Source organism: Oncorhynchus mykiss, chromosome 18, assembly GCF_057628025.1.
Source record: "Oncorhynchus mykiss isolate SJ-2025 chromosome 18, ASM5762802v1, whole genome shotgun sequence".
Classification (NCBI taxonomy): Eukaryota; Metazoa; Chordata; class Actinopteri; order Salmoniformes; family Salmonidae; genus Oncorhynchus; species Oncorhynchus mykiss.
Genome location: NC_143039.1, coordinates 46,802,394 through 46,808,250, shown reverse-complemented (window position 1 = coordinate 46,808,250; position 5,857 = coordinate 46,802,394).

Genomic DNA, 5,857 nt, shown 5'->3' with positions numbered 1-5,857 from the left:
TCTTTGTTTGCATATCCCTCCACTCCTCCTGGTTCTCACGGTCAACAATTGTATTGATTCTTCTTGACTTTCAAGGCATCAACAAGTACCCTTTCTCAGGTTCAGATTATTTCCCTACAGAGTTTTGGACACTCTTTTGCCCATGAACACCCAAGCATTAAAACTGAACTGGTAAAAACAAATATGAGTATAATAATGGTGTTTATGAGCCTATATTGGCAGTATATGATACATATAAGTGTATTAATTAAGTCCAAGCAACTGATACACTTTGACTACACTATATTCTACTTCCATGTACCAGAATAAACTAGGGAACCATTTATATACCGTGAAGACCATTGGGGAAATGAAACAAACAAAATGCTAGGTGGTTAAATGATACTGAACATACACCTCACATTATATTGATATGACAAATACATGGCAGAAGCATAAGTTATCACATTCATTAAAGGAAAAGGTCAAATCTTTAGAAAAAATGTATTATATAATATTGTTAACGATGTAGAATAGTTCGTAAATACCTTCATAAAGAAGATGAAACTGCCTTTTCACTTTTCACACACTCATAATAATGACCAAATCAGAAATATGTTTTCTAATGCTAATTGTCGGAGAGTTCAGACAGTTTGGAGAGAAAATGGTGGATGAGAGAGAGACAGATTCCTAGAGGTAGAGTGGAGGATGGACAAGAGAGGAATGGACAGGAGGAGGGCGGACCGGGGGAAGGACAATGATAGCGAGGAGGGAGTGTGAGAGAGAGGTGAGAGGTGAGATGGACATTAGACACTAATTACCATGTGAACGCCAAGTAGTCCTACCCAGCGAGAAGTCCTGGCCAGTGATTCTTCAGTCCAACCAGTGTGGCCTCTTATCTGCTGGGATGAACAAGAGTGGCATGGTCAGTGCACAACACCTATCAGCATGTTAGTAGCACACGGCTATTGATGTTCTACGGTATATTGCTGAATTTGAGAGCCAGGGTCACTCTCAGGGCATCTACTGTACATTTGGAGTCGAGAGTGAGCAAGATTTTCAACATTTAACACTCAAAAGAGTTTCTGTAACTCTGCAAATAGTTGCAATTGGCCAACACTGGTTATTGTTCCATTAACTTTATAATGGTGCCAGTCCCCAGAAATCGTGAAATCCTATTTTTCTTTTGTCAAGTACACATTTTGCACAGTGCGTGCTTGCAACAGCTCGTAAACAAACACAGGAAGGACAAAAGCCCCATTGATTGAGGAGGGTAAAATGATTGGCATTGGCAACAGTCACGCAGTCCCATCCAACCTATACGACCAAGGCCTGGCTTTTCCACAACTACTGTAATCCCATTTCATAACCCCGATCTGGGCTCTCCACATTTCGTAGCTCAATGGTGCTAGACATAGGCCTTTCCTTCTAGCCTGACCCTAATCATCCTTGTTCTGGCACCCCAATAATAGACCTACCAGCTTTGGGGTCTTTTTGGGACAACGCCCCTATGTCTTCTATGTTCTGACTGGAATTATAAAATGACTGTGGGTCCAAGGTACCCTAATGACGACTGACGTCTCAACTCCCCCCCCCCAAACACGTTAGTTTATTTAACATGGGCATTTATACCATATAGATAGGTTAGAGGATAGTTCAATTTGCCATTTTAATGGAATCAAGGACTGCATCATTTCAATTAAATTCAAACATCTTTATTAATTAAGACGGAAAAAGGCTCATTTTTAGGTCATTTTTAGTTTCAAATGGAATTGCCTGCATGCATGCTGGTAACAAAAAAAAAGGATGTTCTGTTGCCAGATTGCTGTTAGGTAACGCTGCAGCTTTAAGATTGTGGGGAGCATGGAACATCACTTTGTCTAAACATGAGTGGCAACCTCTGATCATGTACTGTAAGTGTTATGCTGTCAACTGATCATTTCTCTGGGGGCACCCAGTTGAGAGGGAGCTAGGTTCTACCTCTGTCTGCCTGTATGACTCATCCTCTATCTACCGTCGCCAGCTACGGTCGCCAGCTACGGTCGCCAGCTGATCTGTCTCTTATAACCAGGAGTGGAGTGAAGAGCAGTTATGAGAAACAGGAACATGATCTAAGGATTAAGGAGAAGGGCTGTGAATGTTCTGCCTGCCCCCGTTCTGATCTAGGTCGTTTCCCTTTACCACACTTTCTTATGGTTTCATTTCAATTGTTTTCATGTTACACCCAAAGAATTATTAAATTGTTTGTGAACTGTATAACACATCATTTTACATACTATTTTTTTATGATTTGGATTTGCACTATACTGTGGCTCAGTTTGCATTTTTCTGTATTTAAATCAAGTTAAAAAGTTGTCACTGGAAACAAGTAGCAGAGCCTACCAGCTGGGTCAAGCGTCGGCACTATGAATACATTTGCATACATTTGGCCGCAGGGCGAATTAGGGACCTGGGTCTCAGCCGGTTGCATCATATCCTCTTTCATCAATCTGTTGAGTGACAGGTTCCCACCTGTGATGGGGCAATCCAGGGTCATCCTAATTTAGCCTCAGTGTACAACGGCTGGAGCCATTCAATCTGGCAAGGTGTCCTGTCGTGTCTTGAGGCTGTCAGGCATTCAACTGGTGTCCATTCCTGTTGCACAATCCCAGTATGGAGGTGTTCTTGAACTGGTCAGTCCAACACCTAAAATAAAATGCTTTATTGGGTAGCTGGGCGGCCATTTTGTGTCTCTTGCAATGGTTGGTTACTCATTGAAATGCTGCTGTTAAACGTTATACTGAGCGCACCTCAGTACTAGGTGTAACTCCAGTAACGGTAATTTCTCTTTCACACAGTCAGTCTCTTCATAATGATAATTTTGTCAGGAGATATGGGAGTGGAAATTTGTTTATAGAAAATTGAGAAGGGGAAATATTATGAGTGAGAGAGGACAGAGTGTGTTAAATGTAATTGTTGATAGAAAAATGGTCTGAGACTTTAGTGTGTGTGTGTGTGTGTGTGTGTGTGTGTGTGTGTGTGTGTGTGTGTGTGTGTGTGTGTGTGTGTGTGCGTGTGCGTTGGCGTAGGTGTACCTTCAATTTCATTTGTATGTCACCAAGCGAGTGATAGAAGGATTGAGAGAGAGACAAGGAGGTTGATGAGTAATCGTTTTTCTTCGCAGTGCACATAACTGGCAGGTGCTCCTCCTGTGGCAATCCCCTTATCTCTCTCTGCATCAGCCTGGACCTATAATATAATCAGAGAGAGAAGGAAGCACAGCATTACCACTGGCTATAATGCACCTCACAGTCAGGGAGGAGTGGAGATGCACTGCCATACAGACAACACATAGAGCGCCACAATGGAATATACACTGGTAAACCCTTATACCACACCATAGACAATCATTCGAGCTATAACTATAGATATATGCTGAGCATACACAACAGTAGGAACACCTGCTCTTTCCATGACATAGACTGACCAGGTGAATCCAGGTGAAAATGATGATCCTTTATTGATTTCAACTGTTAAATCCACTTCAATCAGTTTAGATGAAGGGGAGGAGACAGGTTAAAGAAGGATTTTTAAGCCTTGAGACAATTGAGACATGGATTGTGTATGAGTGCCATTCAGAGGGTGAGTGAGCAAGACAAAAGATTTAAGTGCCTTTGAATGGGCGTCGTAGTATCGTGTCAAGAATTGCAACGCTGCTGGGTTTTTCACGCTCAACAGTTTAGCGTGTGTATCAGGAATGGTGCACCACCCATAGGACATCCGGCCAACTTGACACAACTATGGGAAGCGTTGGAATCAAACAAGGTCCAGCATCCCTGTGGAACGCTTTCGACACCTTGAAAAATCCATTCCCCCGACAAATTGAGGCTGTTCTGAGGGCAAAAGGGGGTGCAGCTCATTATTAGGAAGGTGTTCCTAATGTTTTGTACACTCAGTGTAACAAACTCTTGAGTCTTTCCTGGTTAGGTCCCCATGTCAGGAAGACCTCCTGCCCCAACACTATGCCATGGCCTACATCCCAAATAAGGCATTAAAGGAAAGGTTCACCCATTTTGAATGTTATATTGTTTTTGTGCATCTCCGAGGGATGTTCTATCGATTCCCTGGGTCATTTCATGTTTTCATGTGCATCTGAGTTATTGGCATTCAAGCAGGCAGGAATCCGTCCGGTATGACGTAGCACCGTGATAAAGTCGCTCTCACTACACTGGAAGTTCATTTGAATATGACTTCTAGATCGCAAAAACGTCGATCCAGGTGTCAGATTTCCATACTGGTCGTTGCCTACTACATACTGGGCGTTGCCTACTGCCTCTATGGTCCAGGGTGCATTGCATGGTGCCGTTGCCAGAGATAATATAGAAAGAAGGTATAAATCCAAAGAATGAAGGCACATATAACGCCCTACCCGTGCAGACTGTCCACCAATCACGTTCACATGCTGCGTCACGCGGTCGCTAAGCTAATCGTTACGCAATCCCTTCTCAAAGTCAGGGTATATGTCGAGAAATGTGCCTATTTTCCTGAAAGGAAGGAATGTCAGGATTCCAAAGCTATACGATACTACAGATAGCAAGTTAATTATCCCACATCTCATAAAAGATTTGTAATGTTGTACTTCTTGTTGATGAAATGCGTGCTAATATTCGGTTTTTGAGCTAGGACCCAATAGACTCCCATTCACTCCTTGAAGGCTCCTTGTCCCAGAATCTTCCAGAATGGACGTAGCATGGGCAACGTTTCCCATCTCCTCAAAAGTATATCTGCTGTTGCGAATGTTCGACGCCACTCTGTGAGGCACATAAATCTGCAGGTTGAACATGGTGAGATAGACTCCTAAATTGATAGTGCAGTTTGTTTAGAAGATTTTACAGCTAACTAGCTGCGTTACATGCTGATATTGTCTTTGGTATTATTGTGTGTAGCTAGCTTTGCTAGCTAGCTAGCCAGTCGGCCCATAGAGACAGCATTGCATTGTGGATTTTGCAGTCGACTTGACCTGCAACAGATTTCCACAGGGATTTTCCATGTTTCCTTATTATAACGCAAAAATATTGTCCTCACGTATTAATGTTAAATAACACTAAATTAAAGGAATGAGTGGTTTTGGGTGGATTGCAGTACCACTCCAACGTAACACAACCCCAACTTTGTCCCTAACGAATCATCTCGCACTGGTCTAATCCTATCACACATTAGAGTCAAACTTCGCCATGCATGCCTTTTAAATCAGGGTGGCTCATTTGGTCAGCACCGCCACCCCACAAAGCTCTGACTGGTAGTGCCATCTTATGGAGATCATTCACTACTACATTATCTTAGTAACTCGCAGTCCAGGGCCCCTTTGTAGTACTTCAGAAATGCATCCTTCCTTCCTAACTGTCTTGAAGTAATCAGAGCTCTGAATCAGTTGGATTGGTGATAACATTGCTTACACCTATCCGATCACTTCTAAATCTGTGCTTACCTCAAGGACTCAAGGAAGGAAGGAGACATTTCAAAAATATTCGAGGAAACAAGGAAGGAAGGATGCATTTCTGAAGTATTCAAACAGGGCCCCCAGTGTCTCTCGTTACTTATCACAATGCTGAGCACATCTGACTGCAGCATCCTGCCAGCAGAATAATTCCCTGTGCGAATGAATATTTCCAGTCGCATAATTACCAACCCTGTTGAAGCACTGTTTGGACCAGAGAGGTCACACCTACCCCTGCGTTGCATTCTAATAGTCTAAGTTGTTATTATGTTGGCCCAAAAGTGCATACCAGCAGTGCACTATTGACATGTATTTTTGTTACAAAAAATGATTTGTGCATACAGTATGTATATTGTTTTTGAAATGCACGGATCCCTGTTTACATGGTCTAGAACTGACTAC